Source organism: Corvus hawaiiensis, chromosome 4 (genome assembly GCF_020740725.1).
Source record: "Corvus hawaiiensis isolate bCorHaw1 chromosome 4, bCorHaw1.pri.cur, whole genome shotgun sequence".
NCBI classification, from domain to species: domain Eukaryota; kingdom Metazoa; phylum Chordata; class Aves; order Passeriformes; family Corvidae; genus Corvus; species Corvus hawaiiensis.
Window position 1 is genome coordinate 57,195,002 of NC_063216.1, and position 24,462 is coordinate 57,219,463.

At 39.9% G+C, this 24,462-nt stretch overlaps 1 long non-coding RNA gene across 1 annotated transcript; it reads left to right on the plus strand.

Annotated features, from left to right (window-relative positions):
* The first annotated feature begins 3,147 nt into the window (after nt 1–3,147).
* On the plus strand, nt 3,148–24,462 carry LOC125325528. The gene is made up of 4 exons (XR_007203371.1): nt 3,148–3,432; nt 6,118–6,262; nt 7,818–7,924; nt 23,484–24,462. It is a non-coding gene; the product is annotated as an uncharacterized LOC125325528 (long non-coding RNA).

Genomic DNA, 24,462 nt, shown 5'->3' on the forward strand with positions numbered 1-24,462 from the left:
AAATAAAATTTTATATTTATGCTAGGAGCAACTGATTGCAAACCATGTTGTCCTGGTTTGTGATCTTGTCATGGTCACAAGAAGAACTGTACCAACACCTGCCAGCAGTGAGGCCCTGCTCTTTCCTTTGTGACGTGAAGCCATCTTCACTTCACTTGAATTTCTATTGTCGGGACTTTCCTGAGATTTGGTACAAAAATATTTAATTAGTCAGCACGTGATTTACCAGTAGCTTGGTATTAGGGAATACATAGTGTGAGGAATTTCAACAGATTGTGGTGTTTTTTTCCTTCCCTAATTACCTTTGTGTATGGATTTTGGGTCATGATGCTGTATGATAAAATGCTGTTCTGGATAGTACCTCAGGAATCATTCTTATTTTTTCTGTGCCTGAAGTTAAAAAAGTAAGTGAGAGACACCCTAGGAGTATGCAGAGCAGCACTACAGATGCCATGATGTCAGTCAGAATCATGAAGATGTGGGAAGGATCAGATTTGCCTGCCTCAGCAGGGCAGGAGAAGAGCTGGCTGCCACAATGTCACTTTGCAGTAGCAGCTTCAGCAGCATTTGGCCACAGGAGTGACCATGGCACCATTCAGCAGCAGCACCTGAATGCACAGCACCTTTGATAGCAACAGAAATGCAACGGGTGTGGTTTGATCTCGGCGGGGGGGCTGGTTTATTGTATCTCTTCTGATGCACTGTTTTTAGGACAGGGGGCAAGGGGACAGCTCAGGGCACTGTGAGGTTGGGAGCCAGCAAAGCAGTTGGTAGGAGAAAGAAATGCTGGAGGTCTCCAGGGATGGCAGGGCTGCTTCCATCCTCCATTTCAACGCAACAGGCTCTCTGGTGAGCAGAGCTCATCCACAAGGCTATTTCCATGGCATTTAAGGGTTTCTGACTGGTTAGAGAGCTCCCAAGCAGGCAATTACATCAAAACACTCACAGAAAATGAAGATATGCCTAAAGCAGTGGGGTCTGAAATGAGAGGTACACTTAAACATAAAGGATGTAAAGAGAAACAAACCTAGGGATTTAAACATAGAAAAATTGTAGAGAAGGTGAACTGAACCCATTGGATTAGACTTGTGTGTTGAGCTCTAGGCAAAAGCAAGATTAACTTTATTGAGGTCAATAAATAAACCTCCCATTCAGAAACAAATTACTTAATTTAGCTCTTTGGTGAGACAGAGCCATCTGTAATGCCCATCCATCACCAGAGCGGTTCTATAAATAACTGCCACTGTTGCACTAAAGCAGAAGAGGATTAAAGCTCCCATTTAGCTCCCTTGCAGAGACAAAATAGAAGGTTTTTACTGCATGTGAGCAGTATAAGTTGTTGCTTAATGCTGGGTGAATGATGGCCATCACAAAAACCATCCCAGGACACAGTAAGACACACTTACTTTTTTCCTTTGGAGCTAATATTTCCAGATTGGTAATTTAAAAAGAAAACCTTCCTCCTTTTCCGTTCTTTTTTAATCCACTTACTACAACAAGCCCTGCTGCCTATTGCCTTCTGGCTCTTCAACCTATGGTTTGTCCCTCTGTTAAAAAATATTTCTGCCAGATCCATGTTATGAGTAATTGATGTAAAACATTTCTATCAAAAAAAAAAATTTGGAAGATTAGGGGACCAAGAATTTTTATATTTGTTTCAAAACTACTGCCTGGAAGCATTGAGATATGTTCTAAAGGCAGTAGATTTTAACAATCTTAGCAACAAGATGCTGATGAAAGCATATATGGCAAAGAAAATACAATAAAATACTTATGTACATTCCGATTTAAACAGTTTCAACTCAGTGGTCCTCAATTTTTACCATTCAAATATCTGAATAAAATGAGGTTTTCACCAAGCTTCTTATCCCCTATACCTTGTACTTGGTCTTGTTAAACCTCATGACACCAGCCCACTTCTTGAGCTTGTCCAGGTCCCTCTGGATGGCATCTCATCCTTCAGGTGTGTCAACTGCACCACTCAGCTTGGTGTCACCTGCAAGTTTACTGAGGGTGTACTCAAGCCCTTTGTCATTAATGAAGATAATAAACAACAATTGTTCCCAATGAGAACCACTGTGGGACACCACTTGTCACAGAATGGTTTGTGATAACTGATTTGCTGAATTTATACAACACAGTCTGCTTGTGTAAAATGCATTTTGTTCACCATTCACATGGCAATAAAGAACACTGAAATAATGAATTTTTCTTCAGCAAATAAATCTGTTTAAATGGTGTTAAAGTGAGAATTTTTCATTACAGAGAAAAGAATCTGAAAATTCTTTAAGCCCATAATATCCAAATTGCAGTCCTGGGGAGCTAGGAGCCATTCTTTGGCTCCAAGATCAAGGTCTGCTTAAATTCACACAACTAAACAGTTGTCCCCTCTCCTTCCATAGCCAATGTGGTCTTTTTCACACTTCTCCTTAGCAAAAATTTCTGGCCCATCTTAGTGGCGTGCACAGCACCTTAAATGGATTGCAATTGCTCCCAGGAACACCAAGTAACTAAATTGTGAGCAAGCATAAATAGACTTTTTGCTTTAATATCTAATTCAGATATGGGTTATTCAGAAATACAGTTCTTGAGTCAACTGGCTTTAAGTCTTGACCATATCTTGAATATTAACATTAAAAGTATTTCATTTGATTTGATTTAATATAAATATTAATAATATCTGCTAATATTTAATACTGGGGGAAAGTGTCTCCCTAATTCAGAGAGACATCAAATAATATATTTTATCTCTTTTTCATTAATTTTTAGTTATATCTTTCTTAGGACTGTTAAGTTCTACCTAGTTTTTGATCAACATTTTTATGGTGATAAAAAATAAAGCCCTTTTATTTCTATTTTAAGTGGTTTCCATCCTCCTTTTCCCTCTGCAACTTGTTCCTGTCCATCAGCTAGAACAGGGACATTTGATTTAGAACAGCTGAGAGGGTAGAGATTTCTGGAAAGCAGTGCAGAACAAGGGCAGGGAAATCTTATCAGTGACTCTCAGATCCCCAAGATGTGCAGATGAATGTCAAATCAACTGGCTGCCTGGCTGCCTTTTAATCTCTGGTGAATGGTTAGTAGCAAGAAGACGGTTTTAATCTTTTTATTCCGTATCACTTTGCAGCTGAGCTCTGTGGGCAAAATGAATAGTCAACATTTCAAATCACAGATGGAATTGTTGCTCTGAAGCTTTGGCTTAAGTAGAGACCAGTTTTGATAACAAGTTGGTAAAGCTTTCACTGGGAGAAAGTCGGGGTTGGCATCCTGCCTGGATCACACCATCGTCAGCAGAAAGATTTCCATTCACACCAGCTGCACTAAAGCTCCCCACAGAATTCTAAAGATTTTTTGGTCTGAAAGTGATTATATACTTCTTTATTGAAGAACTTCAGAGTTTACTCAGCCTTCAAACACAAGAGTACCTAAGAGGTAGGTGGGACTTTAAGGCTTCAGGACTATAATTTTGTACCACTAAAAGTTTTGTACGACTACTTGAGTAGAAGTGGCAACGTAATCTTGCATCTCAGGAAGTTGGGATAGACAGGAGTGTTACATTAATTGATGATAATGGTTACCAGTTTTCACTGCAGAATTTAAATGCAGCAAATGCATCTCAGTTTCTGCCAGTATTTGAATGCCAACAACAGTATTGTGCTAAAGCAGTTGAGAGATTAATAATTTCCCTTTCCACACAGCACCTAACCTCTAATACATTTGCTCCATCTACCAGTGGTGCAACATTTATGAGAGTCTTAAGGAGTAGTCCAAGGTGTAGTCCACAGTGGCAGCATATTCCTGCTCTCAAACAGGTGGTGTTGCAGAAGTTTTTAAGTAATTTTTCTCTTGATTTAGAGAAGTAAGTCCCAAAGAAACCAGTGGCCTCTCAAAAGGGTGTTCTATTGCTGCCTGCCACTTTTGGGGGCCTGTACGACCACTTGTGCTGGTGTCCATAGCAAGAATAGCTGCTAAAAGTGGGAAGAAGCAAGTCCTGATGACAGTAGTTTGCTGATTGCCGTGGTAACTAGGGGCAATATTTTGTCTATAAATGGTCAAGGTGTAGGTTGCCATCCCGTGCTCCTCAATGTTCTTATCATAACCATAACAGGAATTATCTAGCACATCCCAGAATCAGACACATTATCATAGACAACAAATGTGGGGTAGAATTAGACACGTCCATGCTGTATTCCAGACACATTCCAGAACATGTGCCCTCAGCCTATCCCCTAGGAGCTTTTGCTGCCCCTGGTGAAACATTTCTAGCATTTCCACCACTGCTGACTTGCTGCAGCTTCTACACCCTGTTACTTTAACTTGCTGTTGCAATTGAGGGTTTGTACTCAGCACTGCAGCTCAGTGCCTACCACAATCCCTCTGTGCTGTTGTAACGTGCTCTGATTTATGATACTGAGGACATTATGAGGGAAAAAATGCATTTTGTTTTGAGAGGAAAAATATGCTATTTCCATTAAAACAAAAACCAAAATTGTTACTAGCAGATGATGAAAGAAGGCAACCAAAACCAAATTTCTAACTTTTCTATTAAACTATATAATGAAACAAGAAACATTTCTGATCCTTTGAATTTAAGACTGCTACTGTTTGCATATAGCTATGGACACTTATTTCTAAACATCCTCATGGATTCTAGAACTTCTCTAATAGAATTTTTAAAAATAGCTGAATGAGGGGAAAGAAAATGTCTCTAATCTATACAAAAAAATGAAGATGTGTAGTGGTTTTTGCAGGACAAATTAGATAAAGCATGAGAAAATTACCCATTGCTCTGAAAGACACATTTGAAATATAAATGTCTTATTATGTTATGAGTAAGTTCTGGGAGGTATTGAGTAATACTATTAGTATTGAGTAATAGTAATAACAAATCAGGTTTGGGGTGGGATAAAGCCTTCCATAGTGATGTCAAGTTAGATGAACCTTCTTCAACATGTTGTTTAAATAAACACTGGCAAATTGGCAGTATCATAGTAGTCTGGAACAACTAAGAAAACATACTCCAATGCAAGTGAAGGAAGGTAGTAGCAAGCAAAACATACTTGAGTTAACTGCTGAATTTGGTCCCTCTACAAGGGTAAGAGGTTTGAACATTATGGGCAGTCGTTTTTACCTTTTTTAGTTTTTTCCAAACAAGATTCTAGATTAATTTAACAGAGATACAGAAAGTTTTTTACAATGCTGTTCCATTTTAGTTTGCAGGGAAATTCAGTATGTTGAATTATCAGTGACTGGATGTTGGCACAAAGAAAGATGAAATAAATTATTCATAACAGCATAGAAGTGTAAAATTTCACAGGAGGGATTAAACTGGAGTGACTCATTCAATCTATCTTGCTGTTTACGAAGGTTTCAATAACCTACTGAGGGTGGAAAAATTTGCCATGAGACTCAGGTCTCAGGTCAGGTAAAGAGATGTTATGAACGAGTTAATTTTGAAAGCTGTGTTTGAGTAATGTGTTGTCTAAAATAGGGTTGAAAGGTACTAACAGCTTCCATGCAGTGGGTCTTTGGCTAAATACAGAATAACAGGCTCATTCACAGATGGTGGATGTGTTAGGTCAACGGAACTAGCAATCAAGTCTGTCCACAGAGAGTAACTCAAAACACCACTCAAAGTAATGGGATCACAATCAGAAGCTAGGACACGACACTGCTGGATGTCCATATGCATTTGAAGCTGAAGGCAATGGTACAATCCTTCAGAAAATAAAAAGATTTCAAGAAGCAGCAAAAAATTAGAGTTTCTCTGTCCCAGAACTGACAGAAGATTCAGATGTGGCATTTGAAAGCAAAGAAATTTCCTGTTTAATATATGCAAGAAAACACCTTCATGTACATCCCCTGTAAACAAGCAGAACTTCAACAAAACAAATCCAGGTCTTGACATTTGTCCCTCTACCACAATTAATCTCACAAGTGCCTGATCATGAACTAATAACTCTGATTAATGGGGCAATATATATTCAGAAGCAAAAAGATGATAAGAAAGACAGCATTTTTATAGTTCCATAAGGGTCTTAAACATGTGTCTGTATCTGACCACGATAGTTTGAGGTCCTTTCCGAGTTCATCTAATATATTTCTGTGACATCACAGATTTTTTTAGAAGAATTTGAAAGGATGGTGAGATTTTGACTGGAAGATCGTTGTGAAAGAACATTCTGGCACAAACATCAAGCTGAAGAATAAAGTTAAAAGAGAATTCGTATGACTAGGAGGCTATAGCAGGATGAAACTGCTAGTAAGTATTTGCAATTTGTCATGGAGCTTGAAGAGAATTCTCCCTGGAGCTGTGAAAATGTTCATAGTTAAAGCTCAGACTAAGTAAGATGTGACAAGAAAAATTCAATTTCTCTGTAAACATATGCCCATGATTTGAATAAGCATAATTAGTTGGAAGGATGTTTTGTGCAAGACAAATGTTTTGGCCCAATTCTTCAAAACCTAGCAGGTAATTTAAAATTAGTTGAATGTCTATGCTGTATCCTCAGTACTCACTCATCTTGGATGATTCCTGATGCTTGCAATGATGTTGAACTGTCAGTTTTATAAATAACAGCAGAGTAGCAGTCTCTGTGTAAGCAGGTCTATTTGGCACAGTATTTGCAGGTCTCGAAGTATGGTGAGATTCAGGTAAAATCTCCCAAGGCATGATTTTGCTATGAAGGGCAACAGTCAGAGGAAAACTTTGATGGATAACAAGTTAATGATTGACAAGACAGGGCCAAGTTCAGGTATTCAGCACCAATTCTGAGAGCCCAGCAGCCTGCTGGGATTTTTTACCAGGATATTAACAGAAATAACTGCCATTTTTGGTTATCAGACTACCTCAAAAACCCCTCAGTTGATTCTGTGCTTCTGATAACGAGAAAAATTACAAGGAAGTTTGTTTAGTAATGTTTTCACTAACTTCATTTCTGCTCCACCTGCAGTCTGCAGAATCACAGACAGTCAAAGTTTCTGGGAAGAAGCTTCAGGATTTAATAAGTGCAATAATTTTTAAGACTGGTTTCCTTGGTGTCTCCTGACCTTTTCTTTTACAGAATCATTTTAGTATCTTTTAAGAATTTCTGCATATCTTTGTGCAAAAAGTGAGACTCACAAATGGACATATATCTGATTTTCCAAAGAAGCTTGATTTCTATTACATGGAAGGATTATTCATTTCTATGGTCTTCTATTTTAAGCCCTACCTTTCTGTGAATTATTTCAACAACTACTGTCTTTCTCAGTTTGATGGTTCAAGTTGTGACCTCATGAATCAGTATTTTGCTGTTACTTATTTAGTAAGACAGTGCTGTTTTATGAACACACGATGCCCATGTAAATATACTTGTGTTTCCACACTATTTAAAAATAAGAAAACAAAAAAATGCTTCAAATACAGTACAAGCACTTTAATCTTATAAATGAAGGAGAACAAGAAAAGAAGCACAACTGTGATGGGAGAACAGAATAGAAGTAAAAAATCATTAAGATGCATTAGCCTCTGATTTCAGTAAGGATCATGATATTAAAAACAGAATCATTAAATATTTGCAGTTGAAATGCACCTCCAGAGGTCATCGTCCACTGTTCACTCCCTGCTCCACCTACTCAAAGCAAATCGAATCAGAGCAAATTGCTCAGGGCCATGTTTTCTTGATTCTTGAGCATCTCCAAGGATGAAGAGTACACAGCAACTCTGACCAACCAGTTTTGGACCAACCTCATATTTAAAAAATAATAACATTGTATTGCTGTGTTACAATGAATCACAATTTGCCATGTTCCAACTTGTTTTCCTCTGTTCCTAGGGACAAAGGTAATCTAGTCATTGGAGATGAGGATATGAACATGGAAATAATCATAATTAAGAAGGAAACAAAGGGGCTAATGATCTGAAGATTGTTATTTAATTAAGGTGAGTAGAAACTCATCTAATAGTTTGGAACACTGTGAGTCATGCTGAAGAAGGAATTGTTGAGATTAGTAACAAAGGCTTCTAAAGATAATCACTGGCAGTGTGTTCTTAACGTTTACATTAATAAGCTGGGCAGCAAAACAGCACTTTGTTAATGTAATTTGCTGACAACATAAACTTGGAAGATAAGAACAGTACAGAGAGAAATCAGAACTGTGTAGACACATAAATAGATAACCTTAACCTGAACAAAAAGCATAAATGCATCAGATTTAATAATATAAAATGCACATAAATAACGCAGCCATATGCGTCTCCCAAGTTCACACTTTTTGACACATCTGTGGGTCTTGGGCTAAGGCTCGGCCCACTCCCTTGGTTAGGGTTAGGAGAGAGACAAATTTTAGAAAACTGACAAACCATCGTGATCAAAATAATGCCTAGGCCATTTATAGCTGTTCGGGAGCAAGGTTCAGTCCAAGACTAAGGTTCGTGCTAGATTTTGGGGTTAGTGTTCAAAGACACAAAGGTTAGAGCGTCTCTCATAATCTGTTTTTAATTAGAAGTACCACTGCAGTGGGCATGTGTGACAAGGTTTAGGTTGTGGGGTGGGTAAGGGGTGGCTTCTGTGAGAAGTTGCCAGAAGTTTTCCTCATGTCCAGCAGAGCCAATGTCAGCCAGCTCCAGGATGGATCTGCCTTTGGCTAAGGCCAAGCCCATCAGTGATGATGGGATAACAGATACAAAAAATGGAAAATCTGCTGTGTAACAGTGGAGTGGAGTGGAGAGAGGAGTGAAACTACATAGAGAAACAGAAGTGTGTGAGGACTCCTCCTGAGGGGGAAGGAGCAGCAGAGGCAATGTATGATGAGCAGGTCACAGCCCCCATCCCCCACCCCCTACCCCTCTGCATCACTGTGGGAAGGAGATAGAGAATTTGGGAGTCAGGTTGAGCACAGGAAGAAGGAAAAGATGGGGGAAAGGTGTTCTGAAATTTGGGGGTTTTTCTCATTTTCTTGTTCTGATTTGATTGGCAATAGATTCAAATAATTTCTTCAAGCTGAGTCTGTTTTGCCTGTGATAGTAATTGGCGCGTGATCTTCCCTGTCATTATCCCAAACCAAAAGACTTTCATTATTTTTTTTTCCCCTGAGGAGAGGAGTGGTAGAGCAGCTCTGATGGGCACCTTGTGTCCTACCAGGGTCAATCTACCACAACCACTAAACAATTTCTAAGCATTTTCTGAAGTGAGGAAACAAACCTTAATCTCCAGACCAGTGGGTTCATCCAGCCATGAAAGCACTAGTCCTAACATAATTAATATCTGTCACAGCAAATATAGTCTACAAGGGAACAATACAGCTTTTAATTTCCTCCGTACACTATTTGTCTCATCCTGGTGTCAAACATTATCTTGCTCAAATACCACAGAAGAAAATGAAACCTATGTATGGCTAGTTTTGAGCATTCAGCATTGGATTGTACTGATGTGTGAACATAAGAACTGATACTAGTATGTATTAACAGTTTGAGGACTTATTTAAATCTCTTAGCACTGCTGAATTGAATTCACTTATATATATGAGTCTCCTTTTGCTGTACACGCAGGTTCTCCCGACACCCTTGTATGAAGAGCTGAAATATTGAAAGTAGGATCAGGGTAGTGCCAGAAATGTCATGTGATAGTGAAGTCACTTGTCTGAAAAAGGCTACAGCAGAAGCAGGATGGGTAGAAAAGGCTTCTAATAGCATCCAGATTAAATGGATTATTGAGTGCACACTGTGGAAATGGAACTAATTAAGAGGTTGCATAGTATGCTTCTAACATTTATAATCTGATAAGGGACCCTTGCTACTTATTTTCTTTCAGCCACTTAAACAGAGAAAATGAGGTTTGGGAAGATTTTTGAAGAGCACATTACCAGTGTGCAGAAGGGATAATTTCAGTGGTGACTGGGGAATGTCCTGCTCACTTGTACACTTTCGGTGTCTGGGAGTCCTGAATGCACTATTCAGCTTTGACTCCCCTGGGGTCCTACGCTGTCTTACAGTAGAAATGCACACACACGAAATATTAACCTCATTAATTAGGTTAATTAATAACTTAATTAACTCTCTGTTAGTAATGTGCTAAGTAGTGCAGAGCAGTTTAGATATTGGAAGGTACAGAATAATATTATTGTTCTAGTTATTAAGGGTCACGGCATTCTTACTATTAAAAATCCAGTTTAATACAAATAAATCATGTCATCTGGCTCATGAGATTGGAGAGAAACAGAATTTTTCCCACTGCTGAAGGACTCCCTTAATCAGTTACAGAGAAGTTGCGTACCTGAATATTTTATCAGAGAGCCTTACTCCCTCAGATATTCCTGGCAAGAGGAGAACAGCTGAGAAAGAAAGGGTGTTAAAGTGCCTCAGCACTGCTCAGTGTTAGAGGATAAGGAGGTGGCTTTTTGATATTGCTTACCTGTGTCCTCTTCTCACCTAACACTTCAACCGTACCCCTACGTGCACACTGTCATCACGCTGTGTAGGCAATTCACCTGGCTGCGAACTTCTGTTCATATGAAAAATTAGTCTCTGGTAATTATGAATATGTTGGGAAAGTCAACACTGCTTTCCAGCTCTCAAGGTTATGTGTACCTGTAGGAAGATTTTCACCAGAACTTCATGGGCACATTCACAAAAATAAGTGAACTGCTCATTGTAATTATTTTTCCCGAAGAATTGGGATGCAGGAGTTTTTTCAGGTTAAAATGACACATTATAATTTTCTTTTCTTTTTGGAAACAACTGGATCACTGAACTTGAAATTACAACAAATTCCTTTAGGTTACCATCAGGCCTGGACATATGCTTAAATACTTCAGATTTGGCAACTGAAGAAAGCAAAAGCAGTAGTGTGAATTACAGGCATCATTAAGAGTGTTGCCTGTAGTAAAATAGGACTGTTCATTAAACTATAGTTCTTAGCCAGTTAGACCTTTAAATATGGTGTATTATAAAAATTATAGCAATCACCATAATAATTAAATGAGTCATCTATGATTACACCTGTGCTTAATGTCATGCTTAAGGCAAGAGGTGGACAGGCTTTAAAATGTTAATTGGCCTTTAGGAAAGAAGAATTAGATTGATGCAATATGAAGGACTACATGGTACCTTGTTCCTAAGTAATAGAGTGTGGGATAATAGGAACCTTCCCTATGTTTCTCCGCGACCTCCTTGGACTTCCATGAAGAAATTTTACCTGCAGGCCTAAAAATTAATTGATTTTAAGACTTTTTGTATTAAGCAAGACAATTGTTCCTCTCTTTTTTGCTCAAATTTTAAAGAATTTAAACATTTTATTAATACTGTTATTAAGAAGAACTTTGTTAGTGGACAGTCCTGCAGACATCATCCATTATTGACTGGCATTTGAACCTGTGGTATTTAACATTTTAAGTTAGCAGTAAAACCAAGTGAATAAAACACTGAGCTTTCAGGAAACATCTGATACTAGCTAGTACTTGGGAGTGACATAGTATTCCTGCATTATACAGGTTGTATAGGGTGAGGCTACCTATATTTACAAGGCTTGAACAGGCTGCAGAAGCCTGAAACAGCCTTAACAGGACTCACAAAGCAATTTTCAGACTAACATTGCACTTATCTGCCAATCAAAGGTAACTGAGATGTTTCTTTTCATTTCTCCTCCTTCTGATGGTTCATGACTGCCACAATAACATTACCTCAGTGTTCCATACTCACCACCTGTGACATTCCTATATGTCACTTCCACCTCCTTTTTTCTCTTCAACTCCCTGTGCAGGCAGAACTAATGCTGTGGCTAAAATGACTGTGTTACAACTACAAGTATCTTCACCTGTGGAACCTTTCATTCCTTTTTCTGTTTGTCTGCTTATACTTTTCTTTTACTTTTTGTTATTTCACCCTAAAAATCAGATTGAAATAAAGTCTTTGGTCTCAGCCCTGAGTGAAGATGCAAGAGCTAAAAGAATTCTGATTTTTGTCAGAGAGCTCTGTAAATCTATAAGCAAATAAAAGAAACTAATAAAACTAATTTACATGAGGGACTCCCCTATGCTCTCTGCCCTGGGAGTAGGAAGATGACAAACTCCATTAGTTTGCCATCAGATGCCCATTCCAATAAAAATCAAAAGCTATTTGAGATGCTCTATGGTATCTCACATTGCCACTAGCCAGTGATCCAGAAAGGCATGGGCCTTTCACAGGTTTTCAGCAGCTGTGTTTTGTTCAGTCTATTAAGCACCTCTCATCTGTTCCAGAGACAAGTATGTTACTGGTAATTTCAGGTTAAAATCTGTGTTAGTTTTTTCCTCATGCACTTATTTGCTTCTCTGATGGCAGAGAAATTCTGTGCTTCTGTGATGAGACCAGAATTTCCCTAAGAGCTCCCTTAAAATAGGACCTGCTGCCATACCCCTCAGGGGCATCTGAATAGGTCTGCTCCAAAATGCAGTCTTCTTCCTACAGAATGAGGTGGAGACAGTACAAGGTTAGTGTTTGTAGGATTAGGAATCTTCAGAAATGTGAATATGCTTCCCTACCTCTGGAAAAGGCTATTTAGATCTATATTGTCTGAGGACCCAAATGAAGGCATTAATACTCAGATGACCCCAGAAAACTTGGAATCTAGATGAAAACCCTCTGCCAAGGGGAACTAAAGATTGCTCCCACATCCCCCTGTTTTACGTGGGGAATTCTGTTAGACAATGCCCTCATTTTAAGCCCAGCTGGAGATGAAACACCACACAGCAATTCAGTGGGATCGGGGAGAAAATTGGAAGATGAGGGGTACATTTGGAGTGATGCAATTACAAAGAGACAGGATGCCTATACGGTTGGCAACCCTGAACATCTCACAAATGAATCATCATTTTAGCACCCATTTCCTTTCTATGATTTTTTTGGTTTGTAATTTAAGTAGCTCTTTAGGAAAGACTTCAGGCTCACAAAGGCGGGTCACTCAAGGGGATGTCCTCTAGGTTTACTCCCCGGCTTACTCTGAGCCAAAGTTACTTTGTACACTAGTGTTGTTCTATGTTTCCCCCGGACACAAAAAAAAAAAAAAAAGAACAAAAAAACTCCAAAAACCAACAAACAAACAAACCCACAAAAAAAAATAAACCCAAACCGAAAAACCAAAAACAACCCAAAACCAAACCAAACCAAACCAAACCAAAAAAAACCAAAAAAAAAATCCAAAAAAGCATAGTCAAAGAGGCAGAACATTAGTAAAAGAGAGATGGCTGACAAAACCCCTTTGGCAGACACTCTCCTGGTATCCACAGAAGTTTGTGGACTAAGAAAGTGACAGCAGCATTCACATTAGGTGCTTTCAGGGTCAGGAAGGTTAGACAACTGATAAACAACACAAACATGGGTAATTTAGTCTGCACAGCATGAGCCAGAACCTCTGGGGAACAATAAAGCTAAACACGAATTTGTTCTCTGCTTCTAAGACATGCTACAAGTAGGCATGCACAAGATTATGACTATTTTTGCCTTCAGTCTTCAGACCCTTTGTCTTACCTCTCTTAGGATCCCTGATCCTATACAATCAATGATGATCTGAAACTGTGATTATGTAGGAGCCAAGAAAAACACATGGCACATAACAGTGGAAGGTACAAAGGTCCACTTTAGCATCCTGATACAAGACTGTATCATAATACAAACATCAGCTCTCACTGAGGCCATTTGGAAGCTGCTCACAGGTAAAGTTAAGCGAGGAAACACATTTTCTGTGTTTCCTTGCTTAACTTTCCTTTTGTTTCCCTGTTACAATCTCTTGAGGGAATATAACCGGTTAATAGATCGGCTGCCTCAGTTTCTGCCTCTTTCTTTCTTTTCTCCCATGGATTTCTGGTCTCAGAAACCCAACATGCTGTACAGTACAGGCTACAACGCTCTGTAAGCCCCACATCTGATTCTGGTGCCTTGACAGTCACAGAAACATTGTTGTCACAGCTCACAAGGCTGGACTAGTGCCAGCTAAATATAGTTTTAATAGGACCGCACTCCCTGGTGACTGAGGAGGCTTAACTGCCATATGGTCTCTTCAGGATTCTTTCCCACTAGCACCACGAAAGTGAATTGCCCTTCCACAAGCTGTACAAGGGGAGATCAAGAAGTAATATTAAGAGAGAGAATATGAAAGCACAAGGTGTCTGGCAGTTTTATAGGCTAGCATAGGAGTAATTCATCGTGAAGACTAAGTCCTACTGAAAGAATGGCAGCAAATAAAGGGACAGAAGACACAAAATTCACTCTCCTATAGCACATTTTGCTTCTAATGTGGAAGGTTATTTATCTGTGTTTCTTCAGCGTTTTCAAAACTTCTAAGAACCAAACCTTCAATATAACAGAAATGATCCAGCAGTTTTCAGAGAGCAAGCTTTGGCAATTTCCACAGGAATACAGGGGAAAATAATACCAGGAAGGAGCAGGGATGTCCTGATGAAAGTAGCTATTGACTTTTCATCAAATCCTTGAACTGATAATTAAACGAAGTGAGATAAAGAACAAAGTAGGTGGTATTAAAATGTAATCAGTGATAAATGCAAATGTCAATAATCTAATTAGTGCTATTCTTCCTTGAGAGGCAGTAAATAATAAAACCACAGAGGATTACAGTCTAAGATTAAGACTACACTTAAGGACTTCCTGCTGTATAGCAGAAACTCTATTGCAAAACTAGTTAAGCATTCATACTTGTCCTTCCATCAGCATGGCTATTTCTTCATGGGAGACATAGTTTTACTCTACCAATCCAGAGCTTACAAAGTACAGAGGCTACTAGACAAATGAACTGGCAAACACCTTCATGACTTCACACTAATGTTAGATTTACCCTGACTTCACAAACACAGTCCGGGCAATTGAGTGCCTCAGTTTTACTGCTGTGTTGTTCAGAGTCAGTATCCATACATCAGAGTTCTTTCTAGCTGATGTCCCTGAGGGAAGCACAGGCACTCCCTCAAGAAAGCTGCTTTCCCTTGTTGAGACAGACACACCAACAAACCACCATAGCTTAGTGATGTTATCTTTGCCAATGAAAGCACTCCTCCATCAGCCTGTTTCCACCTACATAAGCAATTTTGCTGGCATAAAGATGTAAAACAGAAGACATGATTTGTTCACACTCCTATGATGGCAGTATGTAGTACTACTGAACTCTCTCAGCTTACATTGAAGACCCTAACCCTAACCCAAAAGCATGTAAGTTCTAGCCAGGACAGCAAGTGTTGGCTAAGCCAGCATCCCCCCTAGGCGATTTGGTTACACCACCAAATTCCCCTCATAGACCTGTCAAATGAAGAGTGGGCGTTTTCTGAATTTTGTTTAGCTCTTTCAGGCAAACTGTATGGGCTGCTTGGTCAGGAAAACCCCCTCGTGCTGCTGCTCCTCTTGTCGTCTCCACGAGAGGGCTCTGCTGGCATGCCGACATAGGCACGACTCCGTGGGACGGGGCACCTCCCGCAGGCTCCCCTGAGCCCTCGGGACTGCCGGCTCTCTCCGGGGCAGGCCCTAGAGAGACAATTCAGTCAGACTGGCTGAAAAAAATTTAATACACAAAACTCAAATCCGGGAAGAAAAAAAAGAGAGAGAGAAAGAGAGAGAAAGAGAGAGAAAGAGAGAACAGCAAAATCAAATGTCCACCATTTTTCAGCCAAAAATATTGGTCTTGACCCAATAAGGAGGTGTGCCATGGGGCCTCTTTACAAAATAAGGGCCAAAGTTTGTGGTGAAGAGTCAAAACCTGCCATAGAAAAAAACCACAAATAATATGTCACTAACTTTATTCTCCAATGACTTTGGTTTCTCATGTGTCTGAGAGCTTCATTAGGGTTGATCCTCGCTCCATGGCTGCTGTGTCTCCTTCAGCAGTGTAAATCCAGGTGAACAATGTCCATCTCTCTCCTGTCCAAGGGCGTGTAGTGTTTACTTACTTCACAGGAGAAGATAAATAGTGAGATCACTTTGTTTCTTGTTTGTCCCTGTACAAGTGGCCTCATATTCCCTCATAAGTGAAAAGTACAATCTGTGTAACTGAGCATAGGTGAAAGGAAAACTGAGGCAAGGGCTTTCATCAGTGTACTCTGCATAAAATCTTTCTGCACTGAATAATGAGATTCTGAAACAGAAGTCAACTGTGATGCGCACAGCATCAGGAAAGCAGAACTAGGTCACTGTCATGTCTAGAAATATATTGTATGCTTCACCATAGCAAGGGCTTGGCTTTATATATTGGAAAGTTGTAGAATATTATTAGTTTTCTAAAAATATAAATAATTCTTACTTTTCTCTCGAATAATTACAGAGGTTTTGCGTGCCTAAAGGTGACTACATGTGAGGTTTTTTTCTATTTTTGTATATATATGAAATAGTGCTGTACTCTGCAAACAGCTTTCAAGATATTCTTATAAAAACAGCTTCAGCAACCTGAAATAACTGTAAACCTAATATCAAAATAACTGTAAGCCTAATGTTACCTTTTTTCAATGTGTCTTATGAATTTGAGACCTCTGGAAATTTATTTAAATCTCACAGACATCACTCAGGTGAAGAAAACTGTGACATTCCTGCAGGGATTAGGAGCAATAATGAATGTAAAAGACTCAACCCTGGTCAAGCTCACTACAATCATCTTAGTTCATAGCCTGAGCTGTCATGTAAGCACAGAGCCCACACACCTGCTCACACTCTGACTCACATCTGGAATGAGACAACTGACTTTCCAGGCAAGAAAACTCATGCCCAGGCTAGATCTGTCTCACACACTGCTTTTGCCCTGGTAGGCAGAATGGGTGCATCCATCTTAAGCCCTAACCCAGCAGACAGAGTCAGAATGAAATGAAATTTGGTAACCACCAAATGTCTCTTATGCTTTAAGTACAGAGGGGAACAAAGCTGTGTATGTGCCAGTCTGTGTCATCCTGGTGCAATGGCAGCATTGTGCTTTGAACTGAATTTGAAGACACAACCAGAAATTTTAGCTGGTTCAAATGCAGAAGGCAGCTGCCTACTGCCTGCTCAGCACATCTCCAATGATGTGCAGCACAGAGCACCATGCAGAGCACCCTGGCTCCCCGGTCATCTGTAACCTATGGCCAGCTGTAGCTCGTGGAGTAACACTTGCCTTTGTCTTTGGCAGAGAATATTTTGCTACTTGCTCTGAGGGTAACAATGAAGCTCATTTTGGCATCACTGGTAGAGTAATAGTTCTGAAAGAATAACTGCTACATGAACTCAAACGGTGGTACAAAAGTCTCACATAAAATTGGATCAAAAGTCTAGAACTTCTTTAAACTACACACTCCACCCCCCTCCCCACCTACATATGCCATTTTGGACTCTATCATAACTACTGAATTCACCTGAGAGCCCTAATTGAACCCTACCTCAGCTGAAATGCCTGAATCTTAGTGGCATAGTGGTCTCAAGGAAGGGCATTTAACTAACACTTGCATTAACCCATGGTGAGTGGCCTGCAGCTCTTAATTTCCAGACCATGCTGAAACACCTTCCAGTTAATTTGGCTTCTGGTGAAGAACGTTGATGATGAAGAGCAGCATTTTGGACAAAAAGATGTTAAAATCTGATGTTTGGCTTTTTGAATTTTATGTTGTGTCGTTCTGGGTTTGATTGACTTTTAGTATGTGTTTCATCCCAAATGCTAAGAGACATAATTTAATGAAATGGAAAATAAAATTGTTGATTTTCAGCATGACTGCTTAGAGATTGGAGTGCTTAGTCATTCTTGAGTCTGTGACATTTTTAAATGTTGCACAAGGTTTTCATCACATCCATTCTGCTACAATCCTATCAAATCAGAAACCTTACCTCTCCCCTCTCAGCAACTGATAGGAGGAGAACAGTCATTAGAATCAAAAGACCATGCAGTAGGCTGGAAAGGTAGTGCATAAAGGTTTTTTAGAAAACCTAGAATGGATTAAAATCTTGGTAGTCAGTCTGAAACTGTGAAGTATTTTCCATTTGGCAGGCAACATTCCAGCACATTTGCAGCTAGAAGTGAGTCTAGTCAAGGTGTCTATCAGTCCAGGTGTATGTTTTGATTACTTCTGGTGCAAGGGGAATACATGGTATGGAGTAAACCCTATCTTGGTATCCCTATAGTTATTTTAAAAATAAAGGAGATAAGCAGAAGAAGAAACGTCAGCATCCATGGCAGTCAAGCACACTACACTCTCTTCTGAGTAAGCAGTCTATGCATCCAGGGGCAGACCCAATGCTGACTCAAATGGAAGCTCTGCTGCTACAAGGATGGTCTGTGGCAAACACCAAGTTGTGGCTTACCTAACCCTTATTCCTTTCCTTAAAATACTAGGCAGGAATTGCAACAGTTGTCGCAAAAGCACAATATATACCTGTAGGGTATGCCCAGCCACTGCTCTGGAGGGATGCCTGCTGAAATAAGGAGGTTACTCAATCTCCCACCAGAACTTCCCTGGAAAGGCAACAACTTTGCAGTTACGGCAAGAAGAAGACAAACCCAGAATCCTCTGGGAGACCCTATGCAGAACCTTTGTAGCCCATTGGCCTTTACCCTCTGATACCCACCCCCTGTATCCCTATAACCTAGCCCCCTGCCCCTGCGAGGGCAGAGAGATGCTTGTCCCTGGCTCCCCTTCACCAGACCAATAAAGCCACCTCATGTGGAACAGCTACACGGGCCTCTCGTCTCTCCCTGGTCTGGCCTGGAGGCTGCCCTGCAGAGCTGAGCTGGAATCATGAGCTGACAATCACTAAAGAGCTGACAGCCTGTGCAAGGGCCCTCCTGCCAGCAGCTGAGGGAAGACACTGGGCCTTGGGAAGACGATCTCTTTTGGGACCATCTCTCCGGACCGGTCACCTCTTCCTCAGTCAGAGCTACTAACCCTACACCAGCTGCCATATATACCTATTCCCTTTTTGTTCGAAAATGCAATCTGAAGTCCATTTTTTCAATATTTCAAATTCGAAACAGCTTTCTACAACCAGATTCACTAGAGCAGTGTCCTTTGTTTTGAAAATACTATCATGTGGGGAGTTGCCTGCTCTCTGAAATTCCTAGGATAATTCTGCTATGGGTGTTGCTATAAAATTCAGTGTTGAGGATTGTGTTCCATTGTCTTAATGACATGCTTTTCATATTCTTCTGCACCTAATTAGATTCAGATCAAATGAAGTTGTAAGTGCCTGGGGATAAAGAAAAACTCTTAAAGGGCAATTGGCTCAGTCAATGCAAGCCTCTAAGGGGAGTTTGAAGCAGATGCAGTGATTAATTGGTTATTTGAACTTCTTGGGATGAACTGTTCTGACAGGACAGGTATTTTCATGCTGCCTGACTCAATTGCAAAAGCTGTTTGTGTAAGAAAAGTGCAACATCGAAGAGATAATCATTTAATGTGCACATGGGGACTGTATCATCAAAATAACTATATGGAAGCTGTGAATATGTAGTAATTAGTGTGGAGAGGCCAAGAGCCTATTTCTAAGATCTAGGATATGCTGAATAACTCCTCCAAAAGGGGTGATGTTAGTAATGGTATGACAAGTAATAAATATTTAGCTGAAATAAACGGACATCAGTAATTTAGAAGCAACTCTTGGAAAATGTAAATTCTTCTGTATTATTGTGTAGTCTTAGGTAACATGCACCAAGCCAGCACGGCAATGGCTGGGAACAAATGAAAGATTCATAATTGAGAATCCATGCCCTAGCACTGGTACCTGTTGCCTCCAATTCTTCTTGGGAATGACAGGGTTAGGATAACCTTCTAAAATTTCAGTCTGACCCTATTAGCTGGTGTTGAAAAGAAACCTCATACCCTACAGGTTCCAATCAGTCTAACAATGCAAACCCTCAACTTCTGTTTAATTTACTAATTTGGGAGCAAAACACCTTCAGCAAGAGAAGAGATTTCACAGCTTTGGCTAAGGGAGTTCAGGGTGTTCAGCCTGGAGAAGAGGAGGCTCAGGGGTGACCTATCTCTACAACTCCCTGAAAGGAGGTTGTAGCCAGGTAGACATTGGCCTCTTCTCTCAGGCAACCAATCAGGATGACAGGACATAGTCTCAAGCAGCACCAGGGGAGATTTTGGAGGAATTTCTTTACAGAAAGAATGATTGAACACTGGAATGGTCTGCCCAGGGAGGTGGTGGAGTCACTGTCCCTGGAGGTGTTTAAGTAAAGACTGGATGTGGCACTTTGTGCCATGGTCTAGTTGACATGGTGGTGTTCAGTCATAGGTTGGACTTTACAACCTCAGAAGTCTTTTCCAACCTAATTGATTCTGTCACTCAGTAACTTGGTCCCTTCCAGGCTGTAACTGTACATCATCTTCTCTGGTATAACTTTGACCTTCCATGTCTGTTATTTGGGTCACGTCGTTAAAGTACAGATTGTTTGGAGCTAAGCGACTACCAATCACCTTTGGAGTCTCTCTGGGCTCTGGTATTGGAAGTACTTGCATAAGAGACTGTCTTGTAACTGACCTTTCCCCATCATCCCTCTTATGGCCTCATCTTTTTTACAGTCTGACTTACATCCTGGCATCAGTTCCTTCACCTTTCCTTGTTTTCTTCATTGCTCTCACTTTATTTTCATTTTTCTTTGCCATCCCTTTTCCCTACTGTATGTACTCTGTACAGACACATGCCCTCCCACCCTACACTGGGTTTTGTTCTATTTTTATCTCAATTTTTTTTTTCTTTTTAACAAAACACACACAGAGGCATGTACGATGCTCAAACTAGTAAGACTCCTGAAGCAAAAGAAAAAGAAACACATTGGCACATTATGTTTTGTTCTTGCTTCCCTTTGTTCTTCCCATTTTTTTGATATTTGGCTTGATCTCTTGTGAATAATCAGGCTACATAAATACTTTGCAGTAGGAACTGTATCTTTTATCGGTACCTAACACACTTCTGGATGATATGTAAAAGCTACAATCTGTGGTTAAAAATATTTGCCTTAAGAACTCAGTGATACAGGTACTTAACATTCAGACTAGATTATCTTCCTTTTGTTAGGCAACTGGCTCTGAAATAAGAAGAGCAATAGCAACATAAGGAATTAGTCAGCTTGTATCAGTCAAGGGACTGCACTTGGTCCATTTATATCATGTTTGCATGGAAAAAAAAAACCAAGGTACCTTTACTGTGTCTATAACTTCTGTCTGAGAAAAGAATACTCCTACACTCAAGGTAATACTTAATTTAGAGAGGAAGATGAACAAAGGATTTTAAGGTGCAAATATTGCTCAAATTGCATTCTATAACATGGTTCAGTGCTTTGAATTGTCCTGTTTTAAGATAAGATTTTACTGCTATGCATACCGAGTGATAAGTTACAGGAGTGTCCCAGTCACCAGATCGCTTCCCAGACAATCCCGTTACATTCACAGGGCTTGTGCTCCCTTTTAGCATTTCACCTGCTCAGCACGGGAGACACCAGCTCTGTCCACAACTCAGTGGTTAGCCAAATTGTCCAGGATGTTTGTTATGCGGGTCTGAGCCTGTGGCAGGCCTGAAAGACAAGTTTTTTGCCATGCTTGCCAGGGTGCTGTGACCACTCGAGTATTTGCAAGGCATGAACGGTGTTACAGAGACAGGAATGAGGCACTGAATTGTGCTGAGAGGAAAATCAGAGCCCATACAACTGCAATTTCTAGTGTATACAAAAGAGAGGCAGAACTTAAAGCATAAGTTTCCCTCTGTCTTTTCATATGCTATCCACCTACCTTACAGCAGCTAAATCTTGATTTCCCTACCACTAGCTCTCCTTTCATTGTGCATAAAATTCAGACAGGACTAAACACTGCCAAAAGAACTAGATACCTAAGTGTTAGCATGGCAAAATCAGAATCCTTGAAGCAGACCTATAACTTTGTAACTGGAACAATTAGGCAGTGCATTAGAAAATTCAGAACGATTTCATTAGTTGTCAGCTAATAATGGCTTATTTCAATTATTTTTTAATTAAAAATATTAAGGTGCTAGAATAAACAAACCTGATCTTTTAATTTTGTTTCATACTTTTAACGTGTATGTTTTAAGAATGTTCAGCGCAAAATTAGCTTTAATGCATAACCTTTGCAGCATTATGAATAATGCTACCTTACTAAAAGTGAATAAGTCTGAAAAAAACCCCAGTATTGCACTCTTGCTCCTGGCAATGTTTTAGTATTTTATTCATCTGTTGTGATGAGCATAGACCTTCAGGTTATCATTTTCTTCACTCTGGTCTTACATTTCACATTGCAGACAGGATCAAGTTTTAGCAAGCACTGAAGGGAATGTGGTTAAACTCCCTTTTACTATTTTTTCAATACAATTGAAACATGTAAATGAACTTACAGCTCTGTCATTTTTTTCTGATGCTAGACAACAGAGCAAATCTAGGAAAAAGAACCATCTCCTCCTCAGATATGAGGCCTTTGGATCTAAAATTGGGTCATGAAACTTTTCAATTAGGTTGATGCTCCAAGAGTGCTTCAGGACAGGACAGGTTAGCCATGATACCAAATACCTGTACTACAGCACCTCTCTCACTGTGTTACTGTGGAGTGAATACACAGGGTCGGGGAATCCAGCTGATTAGAACCAAAGTAGAAACAAACAATCCAAATAATCAAACAAAACCCCATCTTTCTATGTTGTGTGTCCCACTCATCCCCCCTGACACACACGCCACCACAACCCTACCACATAATCCCCCCCTCCCCAAGCAAACAGTGTGTACAAAATCCTAGTTAGTTTTAATCCAGTTCAGCCATCTCATAGAAACATAGGAGAGGTTTCAATTTAGGCTCCTAAATGCACTTGTCTCCAGTGTTAAAATTTAAAGGTGAACCCCTCACAGGGTGTCTGACCCTCCACTACAACCAAGAGAGATGTAGGCAAGAATTCAGGGGGTATCAGCTAATATCTCAGATGCCCTAGGTTATCTAAGGTACTTCCACAGAGCTGGCCTGTCTCTTGGAAGATCTAAGGGACACCTATGCCCTTCCAGGTGGGTAGCTGGACAGCAGGTTAGTTCGTGTAGGGACATGCACAGCATTAGACACTAATTTATGATTAGCCAATTGAATATGAATGTAGACATTTAAAAAATCCACCTGAGTTACTCTCAAGCTGAATCCCAACCCTAAACTCACTTAACCTAAAGCACACTCACAAACATGCCAACCAAGGAGAAAGGCAGTGCAGGATGTAGGTATTGCTCAAATGCAGCAGAAGTGAAAACCTTTCTTACAGCAAAAATACTTTCTTTTGAATGGAAATCTCTTGTGTACTAGAACACAGTTTTTATAATTACCATGTTATTAGTAAAAGCAACAGCAAAAATCTTTTACTTTTGCAATAGAAGAGGCCATTAATTCCCCTTTACCCCTACAAAGACCTCTCAGGAAAGAGGTCCAGCTCAAGATGCATCTTCTCTTGACCTGTAATCTCTATCTGAAAGCATATTAACTTATCCTGGAGTATTTTCTGTAATTAATTTGTATTCCTTTGTCCACAGGTTAGAGATCAGCTCAAAGTGCTTCTGGACTCAGCCTGGGGTGAGCACAGCCCTGAAGGCTTAGGATCCACTGGGGCCATTCTGTCTGGTGGTGGAGTGAACTCTGATGAACCAGACAGGAAGAAAGTTGAGGTGAAGTCCCCTCCAATTTAAAGTTCTAAAATAGCAGAAGTTTAAATATGTGTGATCAAGGAAGAACACTGTATTTCAAGAATAAAAACAGTTGCTGCAACCAAGTAAGTGGATAACATGAGCTGAGCAAGAATGAGAAGTCTAATTCCCCTGAAATTCATGAGTTTAACCTCAATGCATTTTTCAGCTGATTTGATCTGATTTCCTCACCTACTCTTCTGTAATATATGTGGGCAATACCTTTGATATGAATATTTCACTTCTAATGAAAACTAGTTTTCATACATCTTCCTGCTTAGGTGGGATTTCTGTGAGCACCTCCCTACCATGGAGAAAGGGGAAAAAACTGTTCATTCTCTATTGCCATTTGGACCTTTCTTTTTCAGAGGTTACTGCCTTTCCCTCTTATCATTCCCCTGAAAAGACATTAAAAAAGGAGGCAAACTGAAAAAAAAAAGAACCAAAGAACATTTAGGGAACACAAAACCCTCCTTCAATATTAAATTTACCAGTAAATCTCATTGCTTAATTTTTACATAATATGAATACATACATAGAGCAGCATGTGACAGAAGAGAAACATCATAAAGAGAGATCATCATTACTTAGAGATATGGATTCAGGAGTTGGGAACAGCCAGCCCATCTCAGCTGGCATGGGAAGAACTTCCTGGGAAAAGTTGTTCCAGCTCAGAAAGACTATGACTCGGCTAAAACTAAACCTGGAAGCAAGGACGTGCCTGCAGGGAGACCTCTAGGGTAGAACAAAAATTGGATGTAACTCCCTTTTTTTTATTCTATTCTTCTTGACCCATTCATTTTGTATTTTCTCTGTGTAGAAAATTAGA